Source organism: Eulemur rufifrons, chromosome 28, assembly GCF_041146395.1.
Source record: "Eulemur rufifrons isolate Redbay chromosome 28, OSU_ERuf_1, whole genome shotgun sequence".
In the NCBI taxonomy this organism is placed as follows: domain Eukaryota; kingdom Metazoa; phylum Chordata; class Mammalia; order Primates; family Lemuridae; genus Eulemur; species Eulemur rufifrons.
In genome coordinates, this window is record NC_091010.1 from 20,017,083 (window position 1) to 20,032,603 (window position 15,521).

Genomic DNA, 15,521 nt, shown 5'->3' on the forward strand with positions numbered 1-15,521 from the left:
GGTGAGGCAGGGTTGCTCCTCTCTGTGCCCTCAAGAGCTTTAACTTGGTTAGTGCAGGAAGGCACCCACACTGCAGCAGGTGCCATCAGTGGCCCCGACACTCCCTCTGACCACAGCCACAGCTGTGGTGGCCGCCCCTCTGGATGCTGATGGCAGCTTGTTACCCGAGGCTTGCTGTGTGCAGCCCTAGGCTTTTCTGCCCCGGGGATTTCTCCAAAGCCACGGAAGCCTGTGGGCCCCCAGGCAGGTGCAGTCTGGGAGGTGGTGACACTAGCTGATGCCATCCCCAACCACACCCAGCAGGAGCCAGCGGAGGAGCCTCACCTTCCGCCACCAGACGCACCATTGTATGTGAGACAGTGACCTCAACCACACGCCTTTTATCAGCTTTTCCTCCTTCCCTGTCACACCCCTCTGTTTTTCATCCCTGCTTCCTGAGAGCGCCCCCAATAACCCCCCCCCCCCACACCCAAGTCTTCATCTGAGGCTCTGCTTCCAGGGGAACCCAAGACAAGGCACCCAGAATTGGTCACCACCAAAACCCGAGTATGGTAAGTACAGAAGGAGCATAAATAAAGGGCTCTGAGACCCAACAAAGTCACTCCCACGACAGATGGGGTTGGGGGATGATGGTTTCAGTGTAGACAGACAAGAGAGATGCAACTAAAGGCAGCTGTGAAACTTCATTGGATCTCGGGTCAGGGGAAAAAAAAGACACTTGGTGGGAAAATGCTAAAGAAATTGGAATGCAATGCAGGCATCGGTGTGTTCCATGATATTATCTAATTAATGTTATTCTTGGGTGTCGTAATGATTCTACAATTCTGTAGGAGTCTTTAATCTTAGAGGATGTACACGTTTATAGGTAAAGTGTCAAGATATTGGCAAGTTACTTTCAAATTATCAGGAGAGAGAGAGAGAGATTAGGAGGATAGGAGGGAGAGAGAAAATGTGCAAAAATGTTAAGAATTGGTGAATCTGGATGAGGAATACACAGGTGTTTGTTCTACCAGTCTTTCAACTTTTCTTTCTTTTCTTTTTTTTTTTTTTTTTTTTTTTGAGAGAGAGTCTCACTCTTTTGCCCTGGCTAGAGAGTCGTGGTGTCAGCCTAGCTCACAGCAACCTCAAACTCCTGGGCTCAAGCAATCCTCCTGCCTCAGCCTCCCGACTAGCTGGGACTACAGGCATGCACCACCATGCCCAGCTAATTTTTTCTATATGTATTTTTAGTTGGCCAGCTAATTTCTTTCTATTTTTAGTAGATACAGGGTCTCGCTCTTGCTCAGGCTGGTCTCGAACTCCTGACCTCAAGTGATCCACCCACCTCGGCCTCCTAGAGTGCTAGGATTACAGGCGTGAGCCACCGCACCTGGCCCTCAACTTTTCTTAAATTTGAAAGTTTTTAAAATAATAAGAGGTGGGCAGAAATAGCTACAAGACTCCAGATAAAGAAAGCAGCTCTCCTTGGGAAGCTGGGGAGGCTTCAAGGAGGAGGCGCCATTTAGGATGAGCCCAGAGGCTGGGTATGTTCATGGGAAGACGGTGTAGACGGTGTGCGTGTGTATGTGTGTATGGGTGTGTGCGTGCTCAGCGCAAGGAACAACATGTGCAATGGCTCAATGGTTACAGTATGCGACTTCTGAGGGACTAAGACAGTTTGGAAGGTATTATGGGTTGGCCCACTCAGCACACATTCAAGCTGCCCTTTCTTGAGTTTACTGCAGAATCTTAGAAAACTACAAACTCAGCTTGCCTCAACCCCTTGCAGCTAGCAGTGGCCCCGTGACACACTTCTGACCAACACGGCTACTGAGGAGTCCCGGGAAAGTCTTTGCTGTCCTGATCGGGTTGTCATCTCATCTTCCGCATCCCTCCTCCAGGAACTCAGCCCTAATTGAAATTCGTAGAACAGTATCCTTACCAACTGCAGAAGACACGTTCTTCTAGATGCCCAAGGAATGCTGACCAAGATAAACCACGTGTTGAGCCATAAAGCAAGTCTCAATATACGTAAAGGGACTGAAACAATACGGAGTATGTTCTTTGATGTGATGGAATTAGACACATTCTATCAGAAGTCAATAATAGTATGATATCCAGAAACTCTCCCAAATATTTTAAAATTATGCAAGGCTTCTAAATACATATTCCAGGGTCAAGAAAGAAACCACAAGGGTAATTAGAAAATATTGCGAAGTGAAAGATAATGAAAGCATAGCATATTAAAGTAGGTGGGGGTACTATTAATAGTTCTTAGTAGATTTTAAATTTTCAGATATTATGTTCAGCTGTTGTGGGATTTTCATTGGCTTCTTATTTCCCCTGGCCTCCTCAGAGTCCCGCCCACCCCACACCTGTGCAGGAACTGGCCCCTCGAGCCAGTGCCGGGTGGCTTTTATACCCTGGGCACCAAAGGCCTGGGCTGGAGAAACCCAGCCGTCAGCCTGTGGCCCCTCCTTCTTCTGCTCCAGGCCCGCCAAATGGTTGTTTTTCTGTTTCATCCAGAGGTGTAATTGTTATCAGGAGGTCTGTCAATCTGATATAAGTGACTCTGCCACTTCTGGGAGATAAAAGTCACTCTTACCCTTTGCCCGATCATCTTCCCAGGTATCACCCATGTGATGTACACACATGAGTTTCACATGAACAGGACCATGCAGCTCGTGCTGGTTTATAGGTGCCTTTTTCCCTCAGCAATGACGTATGTCTTTCCAGGTCAAAGTCTCTAGATCGACGTTGTCCTTTTTGAAGGCTACATAGTTTTCCATACACATATATAACTTATTTCACTACTCCTAGTTCAGTACACAAACAATACTGTGTAAAATCCTTTTGTAGACATTGTGTACTTTACTGGTTATCTCCTGGGACAAATTTCTAGAAATGGAGTTGCTGGGTCCAAGGCATGCCTCTGTGACACCAGCCCCCATTTTGGGGGTCTTTGGGGACCCCCTTTAGTAAGCAAAAGAAAAACATAAACATTTCTACTCACCTCTAGTCCTCGCCACCAAGTTCCCCTTCCTGGAAATAACTAATGTTGTTAGTTTCTAGGTAATTCTTCTGGAGATGATCCACACTTCTGTACAAAAGCATAGGGATATTCCTCCCCTGCCATTTTCACACAAGTGGCAGCCAAGTGTGTGCACAGTTTTGCCCTTCTGACACATTTTAAAAGCAAAGAACTTTAAGAAAAATAAATTGCAACACTATAAGCTTTATAAACAGGCCCCCAAATATTATCCCAAGATTTGTTTTTTTAAATCAGGCCCCAAAGAGGGGAGAAAAGTGAAATAACTAACATCGGATTTTATATCCCCTTTCTCATCCAGATTGTCTCTGGACAAATGGAGACTTGTCCACTCCCCTTGGTGGCGGAGACTCCGAGCCGAGGAAGCAGGTGTGTGGCAGCCTGCTTGGCTGCAGAGCTATGTGCAGAAGGGACTGTGACCCTTGGCCAGGGTTATTTTTATCCATCCCAATCACCAGTTAGCCTGGCAGCCCTGTAATTTGGGAGCCTGGCCACCCCTGTGCTGTAATTCCCCGGCAGACACTCAGACCTCCGGATGGCCCCCTCGACTGGCACTTTGGTGATGCTCTGTGGCCAGAAGTCTCTTCTGCAAATTAGGAGTCAGGTCTTGGTAGGGTGGAGTCAAAACCAGGGGGTGGGAGGAGTCTGGGGTCTCTGGAGTTTCTGCAAGAGCTTCATCTCCACCATCAAATTGCGCCTGGCCATCTTAGAAGTATGGGTGTGCCACTGCTCCCCAAAGGAGACGGGTTGCTGCTGAGTGTGGGGCTGGCTGCGACCAGCCAGGCTGGGGCGGTGCAGCTTGGGAGGATGGTCGCTTAGGTGCCAGGGCAACCTTCGGTAGAGCACATCTCGGGCTCCCACTTCCTGTGCATGGGCACTTCAGCGGACTGACGTTCCTCTGCAGCCTGTCTTGGCATCCAGCAAGTGCTGGCTGCACACCGTCCTGCCTCAGGGAAGACACTAGCGGCCTTTTGTGCCTGTCAGGGTTATTTCACTGAAACTCTGCTTCCATCCTGCCCCTTCTCCAGAATCCACAAAGTAAAGCCCCAACTCCTTAGGAGGAAGAGAATCTAACGTGTGTTAAAGTAAATTGAAACAGAAACCAGGCCTGAGGAATCCCTGAGCAGATAGAGCCAGTTTGGCGTCGTAAGTGACCTTGCTTGATTTGCAAACAGAAGTAAAACTTAACTTGAGCTATTTCTCTTTCTTTTCTTTTTTCTAAATTTCTTTTTCTATTTTTAGTAGAGACGAGGTCTCGCTCTTGCTCAGTCTGGTCTCGAACTCCTGAGCTCAAGCAATTCTCCTGCCTCAGCCTCCCAGAGTGCTAGGATTACAGGCGTGAGCCACCACACCCATCTTCCTTCCTTCCTTTCTTTTCTTTCTTTTTTGAGACAGGGTCTCGTTCTGTCGCCCAGGCTGGACTACAGTGGCCTAATCATAGCTCACTATAGTCTCAAACTCCTGGGCTCAAGCGATCCTCCAACCTCAGCCTCCCCAGTAGCTGGGGGCTACAGGCATGTGCCACTGTGCCCAGCCAACTTGAGCTATTTCTTATAAATGCCTGTATTAAAAAAAAACAGAACTGAAGCTCAACCAATCAGAAGCAACCAACAAACTTACAATTATGTAACTAGGAATTTTCCAATGGGATAGACCAAATAAGGCAACTGTATAACTGTGACCAATCACATCTTTTCTTGGCTTTACTTCCGGGCTCGTCCTATAAAAGCCATCCCTTGCTTCGCCTCTGCAGAGCTCTTGAACTGCTTCTGGTTTGGACCTGTCCAATCTGCAAGTTGTCATTTGTTCAAATAAACCCTTTCCAATGTCATTGTACCTCAATTACTTTCTAACATGTTATTGCGAACTTACAGAGTACTGACACAGTTGAGGGTTTTTTTGGTTTTGTTTTTGCAGATTTTCATTTGTTTAATAAAATTCATGAGTATTAATATTTACTTAATTTAAATTTTAACTTAATTTTACTTAATTTTTAAAGTAAATATAAGTAATGTTAATTGGTTATATTTACTTAATATTTAATGTTAATATTGTTTATATAAAAAGTAGTAATGCATTAATATGCACAGACAAACCTTAACAAAAGAAAAAAAAGAAAGCCGATCCTGCGTTATATTTCTTCACAGCAGCAACCTCGACCTCCTGGCATATCATCCACTTTCCAGCCTATCGTCTGATTGTTTATGCCTTTTTCTCACTAGACAATAAGCCCCTGGAGAACAGGGACCTTGACTGCTTTGATCACAGCTGAATCCCAGCACCCAGCACAGGGATGGCATGTTGAAGGCAAATCAGCAAGTTTTGTTGAATAAATTCAGGGGCAAAGTCTAGATTCAAAGCCAGGTCTGCCTGACTCCAAATTGTTGCTGTTTTCATCACCAGCCTGCCTGGCAGCTGAGGCATAGCAGGGTTATGCGGTGGCTGGAGGCTGCAGAGCCAGCTGAGCTGGGCTCAGGATTTGAACCCTGGTCCTCCAGTCCCAGGCTCTCCTGGAGTCCCTAGTGGAAGAGGGTGTAAAAGAGTTTGCCAACCAACCCCACTCCTTCTTCCCATCTCTTAGAGTTCAAGCAAAGGGATTTGAGGGGATGGGAGGTACCTGGGGTATTTCTGAGCACAGCAGCAAAACCTATCCAAAGTGCCCCAGCAGGGTAGGAGTCACTATATATATATAAGTCACCCTGTATAAGAACCCCCTCCCCATGCAAGGAGGCAAACCCTTGACCAGCTTGGACCAAGGCTGATGTCTAGTTGCCAGGCTTGTTGTAATCCCAGTCAGGTGGCTCTGTGCCTTCTTCACCAGCCCTGAGTGGGCATTCTGGTCACCATGGAAACCGGGTCCCTGGGCTTCCTTCTAATGATATCTTTGGACAACATACCACCAGCCCAGGAGCCCCTGCTGCTCAAGCTGGCCCTGGGGAGAGGCTCAGAATGGTCCAGGGTCTCCAGGGCTGCAGGGCTGAACTGTTGACCCGATTTCTTTTCTTTTCTTTTTTTTTTTTTTTTTTGAGACAGAGTCTTGCTCTGTTGCCCAGGCTAGAGTGAGTGCCGTGGTGTCAGCCTAGCTCATAGCAACCTCAAACTCCTGGGCTCGAGCAATCCTCCTGCCTCAGCCTCCCGAGTAGCTGGGACTACAGGCATGCGCCACCATTCCCGGCTAATATTTTCTATATATTTTTAGTTGTCCAGCTAATTTCTTTCTATTTTTAGTAGAGACGGGGTCTTGCTCTTGCTCAGGCTGGTCTCGAACTCCTGAGCTCAAACAATCCACCTGCCTCGGCCTCCCAGAGTGCTAGGATTACAGGCGTGAGCCACCGAGCCCGGCCTGAACCGATTTCTTATCTGGACCCCGAGAAAGGAGAGAATGCCGCATCGGCTTATCTGGCAGGGAGGTTTGGGGGGCTGGACTGCTGTGCTCAAGGCTGGGAAATGGAAGGCTGCAGAGTTGCTGATCCAGAGTTACAAGGAACCTTGAGCATCAGCCAGTCCGACGTCTTTGTTGTCCAGATGGAAAGATCGAGGCCCAGAGAAGTAATTTGCCCAAGGTGACACAGGATGTGAGGGTCAGGCTGGGAAGGGTTTTAGGTGGGATTTTCTGAAGCAGGTCTAGGAGTCACGTGACAGTGATTATTTGGGACTATTAAATAGGATTGGGAAGTGATGGAGGCCAAGCAAGAGGGCGATGTCATGCCAATAACCACAGGGGACCCACGTCTGCAGGGAGCTCAGCTCTGGAGGCAGCATGGGTCACACCTGTGAAAGTTGTCAAACTCAAAATGGAATCACTAACATTAAAAAAAATAAGCCCTGACAAATACAGCCAGAGCCCGGGAAGGCCATAGAGAGGGTTCTCCCACTTACATGCCTGATAACAAAAACTTTCACAAAAGACTGCAAAACCCACAACCTTGCACAAAGGCCATAGCAACCTTGCACAAAAAATACCTCTGCAAGGACATCTGCCCAGCAACTGCCTGTCCAGCCTCGAACTGGTGTCACCCTTGTTATGGATCATTGTAGCCAAGGATGATTATTTTAAAACAAGTATGTAATCCTCCTCATTTTTTTCTTTAAAAACCTTTGTCTTCATTTATCTCCCTGACTATGACCTAGTTTACTGTGGCATGTGTATTCCCATTGCAATGCTCTATTCCCAGATAAATACTTTTCTTGTAGAAAGCCTCTCTCTGGTCTACGGCCATACCACCCTGTCTCCCGGTCTCGTCTGATCTTGGAAGCTAAGCAGGGTCGGGCTTGGTTAGCACCTGGATGGGAGAGAGCCCCTCTCTGTTATTTAGGTTGACGTGGCTTAGAGTTGTTCTATCAGGGGGCTGCTGACAAAGCTGCCCCAGGAGGATGTGAATTCCCAGGCCCTTCCATGGCTCCCTCGTGAGCACGGCCCAGGCAGGTCCTGGCGGTGCTGGGCAGTCCTCCGACAGAGAGACGCAGGCCCTGGCTGCTGGGAGCCGGTGTGCGCAGAAGGATAAAGGGGCAGGAGGTGGAATGGAAGGAAAGACCCCGTCTGCTGCAGAGATCATCCGATCTCTCCTCCTCATTGTGTGGCAAAGGAAGCTGATGCTCAGAGGAGGCAGGTGACTTGCTTGAGGTCACACACTAGTTAATGGCACAGCCAGGCCTGGGACCAACGCCCCTGGCTCCAAATCCAGTGAGTTTTCCCTTTATTCAGATGTTTCTCGTCCTGCTCCCACCCTGAGCAGCTGGAAACAAGGTATCCAAACTGGAGAGGTGGAAGAGGAGACACTCCGAAAGCCAGAAGGAGGTGGGCAATGCCTGGACAAGTCATCCGCACGTCTGGCTCCGACTGATGGCCTGGCTTTGCACACAGGGGGCGTTCCAGAAACGCTCAGAACTTGCTGGCAGACGTGGGCTTCCTCAATGGCCCAGACCAGTGTGTGCAGAGAAGTCAGAGGAGCAGAAGTGAGGCTCAAGCCCAGAGCAGTCAGCTTTGCTCCCTACTTCAGAATCCCAAAGCGGGGAGGGTGCTCAGAGCCGTGGCACCATGCCCCTGACCAGCAGAAGGGGAAACTGAGGCCTTGAGAGTCAATGACCACCCAAGGCTACACAGATGAGTGAGAGGGTCGGAGCTTGGTCTGCGGAGTCCCAGGCGGCCTCCCTCCCCTTTGGCCCCAGTTCTGGGCGCTCACTGGTTATTTTTCAAATTGGATAATACCTGTCCCTGACTCCCTACCTGCCTGGCCCAGACGAGGCTCGGGCCTTCTTTGGTTCTCTTCTAACCATCACAGAAGGCTTGAGGGCTTCCAGGCCTCTAGTCCGCCGCCCCTTCCAATCCAGCCCCTCACTGTCCACACGGCACTGGTACTTCCCGCCACTGACCCCCGCTCCCCATTAACCCTTCACTGTCTCCTTTGGTGTGCACACCTCTCTCTGGAGCATGTGGAACTTCTGTCTCTTGGGCACCCCCACCTCTCACTTTGTATTTCAGTAATCCCAAAACTCTTGCAGCTCCCCTGGTGAGAATTGCTTTTATCACCCACTAGGCTGCCAGCTCCATGTCTCTGCTCTTGTCTGTCTTGTTCCCAATGTATCCCCAATGCCTGATCCAGTGCTTGGTATATAGGAGATATTCATCAAATATTTGATGAATGCAGGGCCAGCCTCATCAGTGTGCAGCCTGTGCAACTGCACAGGGCCCTGTGCTTAGAAGGGCTCTGCACTTGGTTTAATGCTCTGCTGATGCTGTCTTGAAGTTCTTAATAATTTGTGAACAAGTATACTAGCATTTTTATTTGTTACAGAGCCCCACAAATTATGTAGCCAGTCTTACATAATGACGAATGAATGAAGGAATGAATGCCTCTGTGTCTTTGCACATGCTGTTCCCTCTGCCCTAAAGGTCTTGTTCCCTCTTTCCTAGGGACGCCTAGTCAAAGCTTATTCAGTCAGTGTCCTGGCACACTTAGGAGGCTCTTGTGAAAGGACAGAGGATGGAGACATGGGCAAGATTAGGGGGACAATGTGGGGTGGGAAGCAACTCAGGGATAGTACCCATGGGAAGCTTAGAGGCCTCTGGGGCAGGAAGAGGAGGCAGGGCTGCTGCAGCCAGTGAGCGCTGGATCCACGAAGGGGTGAATATCCTGACCTCTCTCCCCTCCCCCTTCCATCTCCTGCCAGTGCCTGTCATAGGCTGAGCCCATCCAGAAGCCAGGGGGCAGGGGCCCAGGCGATGCAGTCTGTAGAGTCCACCCCCTGGGGCACACAGCAGGCTGAGAGGGACAGAGAATGGATGGGATGTGAAGGTGGCAAATGGAATCACCGCAAAACCTATGTTAAGCATCTTTCCCCTGCAAAGCCTTTCGTGGCATCCCTGAGGATAAGGGCGTGTTCCCTCCCCTGTGTCTCTCCCACAATGGCGGTAGTTGTAAGCCTCTCACTCTCTGCCAGGAACTATGCTAAGTATCTATGCAGCAGAGACTGCTATTGCTCCATTCTACAGATGAGAAAACTGAGGCTCAGAAAGGTCACAGCCAGCAGGTGGCAGAACTGGATCTGAGCGCAGGGCTGCCGATGCGGAAGCCCACGTTCTTAATCCCTGCACTGTCCCTCCTCTCACCCTGTTGCCTTGCTCTGCAATACTTACTGCGTGTCTGTCTCTCCGCCCGTCTGTGTGCTCCCCAGCAAGGGGACAGCGTAGCAGGTTGAGCTCTGTCTCTCCAGCACCAGGCACAGGACTAGACATGGAATGGGTGCCTGGCAGGTATTTGTTCAATGAATGAATGGATGAGTATAAATTGCAATATATTGTTGTCCAATATATGATTATCATTTCTTCTCTGTCTTTTTTCCCACCCTTGACTACCCATCAACAATCAAGCCCATCCTGATGGCTCTATTCCCCAACTCCTCAAAGGCTTTGAATCCCCAGCCCCACCAAAGGTGATGGTGGGGTGCCACTGCCCCCAAGCGGCAGCTCAGCGTAATGGCTCAGAATGCAGTCCTGAGAGCCAGACCACTGGGTTTGAATCGGGGTGGCCTTGTGAGCAGTCATTTTCCTCATCTGTGAAGCGAGGATGGTGCTGGAGGTGGTGGTATTAGCGATGAGAGTGTATCATACACCTCTTGGGCACCACTTCGAGATACACTTGACCTCTCCTGGTTCTCATTCCAACCACCGCAGGGGCAGCCAGCCCTGCACCGACTGTGATCAGCTCCTCCAGGGTGCAGCCTGCCGGCGCCTGGCCTCGCGTCCCTGCTGCTTGCCTTTGGCCTCCTGTCCCTGGTCTGCCTGTCCTGGGGTGTACTTTATAGGAATTCTTGAAGTATACCTCCGTGGAATAGAGCATTCATTCAAACGCACCGGGTGGTGGCCAGCTGGGGACACACTCCTGCATCCACTGCCTCCCGCCCCGCTTCACTCTCCCCTTTCCCTCCCCGCCCCTGTCCCCCGAGATCAGCTTCCTAAGAGAGTCGGGGGCACAAGCCCTGCATCTCAGGCTTTGCTCTCTAGGAAACCCAGGCTAACACAATGCTGTCTTCCTCTAAGGCGCTGTGAGAAGTGGAGTAAGTTTGTGGTTGTAAAAGGCCCAGGTCAGGCTTCTGTCCTCACCTCTGGGCTTCTCCCTCTCCCTCCTCCCCACAGCCATCCAATCACGAGGCCCTGCTGATGCCAGCTCTGAAATAAACCAGGATGGGTCCGCTTCGCTCCACCCCACTGCCACCACCTTGCCCAGGCCAGCACCAGCTCCCTGGCTGGACCCTAACTGGGTCCTAACTCCAGCCTTCTCGACTCTGACGCTGCATCCACAGCGACCTCACCAGCTGCAAGCCTGCTCACGCCACCCCTCTGCTCTGCACTCTTCCACGTGTCCCACCACTCTAAAAAATGTTCAAAGTCCTTGGTGTGGCGAGACCTGAGTCTCCGGCTTCCACCCCGACCTCCCCCGACCTCCCCCGCTGCCCAACAGCAGCTGTCCCCTCCCGCCACTCTGTCTGCGTTGTCTCCACCTCCGACATCTCGGCCTGCCCCGCTCCCCTCTTCATCAGGCTGGCACTGGGCACCAGCAGGAACAGGGAGCCTTTAAGCTAACCTTTCATTAAAGAAACCTGTAAACACATGCAAAACAGAATGAATAGCACAATGAGCCCAGTGTCCCCATCATGAGCTTCAACAATTATCACCACATGGCCACGTTTCATTCACACCCTGTGCACCGCCCCCCACTCTTCGGGTTATTTGGACAGAAATCCCACACATCACACATGTCATTTCATCTGGATGGATTTCCTCATGTAACAGCAAGGTGAGGAGAGTTATCCACAAAAACAGAACCACAATACCATTATATGTACCGTTACCACCTAACAATTTTTAACAATAGCTCCTTAGATCATCAAATATGCCATCAAAATTCACATTTCACCAAAGTATTATTATTATTATTATTTTCCTGAAGCAGGGTCTCATTCTGTCACCCAGGCTGGAGTGTAGTGTCGTCATCACAGCTCACTGCAACCTCCAACTCCTGCGCTCAAGCGATCCTCCTGCCTCAGCCTCCCGAGTAGCTGGGACTACAGATGTGCACTACCACATCCAGCTAATTTTTCTATTTTTTGTAGAGACGGGGTCTTGCTCTTGTTCAGGCTGGTCTTGAATTCCTGTCCTCAAGTGATCCTCCCGTAGTGGCCTCTCAGAGTGCTAGGATTATGGGCGTGAGCCACCACACCTAGACAAAACCTTCCTTTTCTATCTGTTGTATCTAGCATTTATTCTTGAACCCTTTTTATCTCTTTGTTTTATTTCTATATTTTAAAATGCCCTCTTTTCTATCTTATTTTTTCTCCTAAGTTATTATGTATTGTGATTATTCTCTCTTCCATTCCTTCGGTTTTCATCTTCGTTTCTGAAATGGTTTTTTGGTTTTTGTTTTTCAGACAGGGTCTTACTATGTTGTTCAGGTTGGTCTCGAATTCTTGGGCTCAAGCAATCCTCCCACCTCAGCCTCCCCAGTAGCTGGGATTACAGGTGCATGCCACCATGCCCAGCCAAACTTGATCCTTTTCTGATGCTACTTTTTAAAGTAAAATGAATTTTCAGTTATTTTAGGAGACGTGGAGTAAGGATAATATTCTAACTTCCCAGCTCTTGGGCTCCTAATTCTATTGAGTCCACAAGTGACTGTTCTAGTTACTATTGCTGCATAACAAACCACACCAAACTCAGGGCATAACTCAACAACCATTCGTAACATGTTCACGATTCTGTAGGTCTGGAGTTCAGCAAGAGTACAGTAGGGACGGCCATCTCTCTGGTGACTCGGCTGGGAGGTGACTTTGCAGCTAGAGCTGGGGACATGTGAAGCTCATTCCCGCACATGTCCGGCAGTCAGCACTGCTATCTACTGGAACACCCACACGTGACCTCCACATGTGGCTTGTTGGACTTCCTCACAGCATGGTGGCTGATTTCCAAGAGCAAACATTTTAACAAAAAAATGTGGACATGTGTGGCATTTTTATGAACTAATCTTGGTAGTTACATGGCTTCTACTTCCACTGAACTCCTTTGGTCAAGCCAGTCACAAGGTCCCAGTCAGGGACACAGTTCCTACCATTTAAAGGGACAAGTTTCAAGGTCATACTGTAAGAAGAGCAGGTGAAATGAAGAGACAGATTTGCAGTCATTTTTGGAAAATTAAATCTGTCCCAGTGACAATGTGTGTGTGTGTGTGTGTGTGTGCGTGTGTGTGTTTATACTTTCTGATCCTTCAGCCCACCATGATCCTTCAAGCCCGCTTTTATCGGGCACTTCTTTCTCTATCCCCGGTGTGCCTGTCCTGGTCAGTTTGGAGTCTATTCTCAAAGTCCCAGTGTGGGAATTTTACAGGAAAGAGAGCTCCAACCTATTAGTTTTGAGATTTTATGGGGGAACCAAAAAACTGTGTACAGGCATACCTTGGAAATATTGCAGGTTTAGTTCCAGACTACCGTGAGTATTACAAGAAAGCAGGTCACATAAATTTTTTGGTTTCCTGGTGCATATAAAAGTTATGTTTACACTATACTGCAGTCTATTAAGCATGTGATAGCATTGTGTCTAAAAAATGATATACATACCTTAATTGAAAAATAGTTTATTGTTAAAAAATGATCATCTGAGCCTTCCCCAAGTGTTGATAGTAATCTTTTCGCTCGTGGAGGGTCTTGCCTCAAAGCTGATGGATGCTGACTGATCAGGATGGTGGTTACTAAAGTCTGGGGTGGCTCTGGCAATTTCTTACAAGACAACAATGCAGATTGCCACATCGATTGACTCTTCCTTTCAGGAAAGATTTCTCTGTAGCATACGAACATTTTACCCACAATAGAATCTCTTTCAAAATTGGAGTCAGTCCTTTCAAACCCTGCTGTTGCTTTATCGACTAAGCTTATGTAATATTCTCAATCCTTTGCTGTCATTTCAACAATGTTCACAGCATCTTCACAAGAAGTAGATTTCATCTCAAAAAACCACTTTCTTTGCTCATCCATAGGAAGGAGTTCCTCATTTTCTCAAGTTTTATCATGAGACTGTAGCAATTCAGTCACATCTTCAGGCTCCACTTATAATTTTAGATCTCTTGCTATTTCTACCACATCTGCAGTGACTTCCTCCCCAAAGTCAGCCATGCGGGTTGGAATCAACTTCTTCCAAATTTCTATTAATGTTGATATTCTGACGTCCTCCCATGAATCAGAAATGTTTTTAATGGCATCTAGAGTGGTGATTCTTTTCCAGAAGGTTTTCAATTTACTTTGCCCAGATCTAGCACTAAGAACTACTATCTATGGCAGCTGTACCCTTATGAAATGTACCCCTTAAATAATAAGACTTGAAGGTCAAAACTACTCCTTGATCCATGGGCTGCAGAATGGATGTTGTGTTAGTAGGCATGAAAACAACATTCATCTCCTTGTACATCTCCCTCAGATCTCTTGGGTGACCAGGTACATTGTCAATGAGCAATAGTATTTTATTTTTTTTACAACATCAAATTTACATAAGTAAAGCACCAATATTTTTAAAGGAATTTTTTTTTTCTGAGCAGGTAGGTTTCAACAGTGGGTTTAAAATACTCTCTATCACATGCTGTAAAACATGTGCTGTCGCCCAGGGTTTGTTTTTCCATTTAGAGAGCACAAGCAGAGTAGATTTAACATTTTTTTTATTTTTTTGAGACAGGGTCTTACTCTGTTGCATAGGCTAGAGTGCTATGGCATCATCATAGCTCACCACAACCTTGAACTCTGGGGCACAAGGGATCCTCCTGCCTCAGTCTCCGAAGTAGCTGGGACTACAGGCACATGCCACCAGAGCTGGCTCATTTTTTTAAAAAAATTTTGTAGAGACAAGGTCTCACTCTGTTGCTTAAGCTGGTCTTGAACTCCTGGCCTCAAGGGATTCTCCTGCCTCGGCCTCCCAGAGTGCTGGGATTGCAGATGTGAGCCACCATGCCAGGCCAATCTTGCATAATTTTTAGAGCTTTAGGATTTCTGAAATGGTCAATGAGCATTGACTTCAACTTAAAGTCACCAGGTGCATTAGCCCTTAACGAGAGAGTCAGCCTGTCCTTTGAGGTTTTGAAGGCAGACAATGACTTCTTTCTAGCTATGAAAATCTTAGATGACATCTTCTTCCTATATATAAGGCTGCTTTGTCTACATTGAAAATCTGTGGTTTTTTGTTTGTTTGTTTGTTTTTTGAGACAGGGTCTCACTCTGTCATGCAGGCTAGTGTGCAGTGGCATGATCATAGCTCATTGCAACCTCAAATTCCTGGGCTGAAGCAATCCTCCTGCCATGGCCTCCACAGTAGCTGGGACTACAGGTATGCGCCACCACACCTGGCTAATTTTTTTTTCTATTTTTTTTTTTAGTAGAGACAGGGTCTCACCCTTGCTCAGGCCGGTCTCAAACTCTTGAGTCCAAGCAATCTTACCGCGTCAGCCTCCCAGAGTACTAGGATTATAGGCGTGAGCCACCGCACCCGGCCTGGAAATGGCTTCTTAAACCTCATGAACTCAGCTCTGCTAGCTTCCAACTTTTCTTCTGCAGCTTCCTCACCTCTCTCAGCCTTCACAGAATTGAAGAGAGTTAGGGCTTTGCTCTGGATTAGGCTTTGGCTTAAGGGGATGCTGTGGCTGGTTTGATCTATCCACATTGCTAAATCTTCCCCATATCTGCAATAAGGCTGTTTTTACTTTATCATGTGTGTGTTCACTGGAGTAGCACTTTGCACTTTTTTCAAGAACTTTTCCTTTGCATTCACAACTTGGTTAACTGTTTGGTGAAAGAGACCTAGCTTTTGGCCTGTCCTGGCTTGTGACGTGCCTTTCCCACCAAACTCGATCATTTTTAGCTTTTGATTTAAAGTGAGAGATGTGGGACTCTTCCTTTCACTTGAACACTTGAGGACATTGTAGGGTGATTTTTTTAAAAATTCTTATGTAGGGTAAAACAC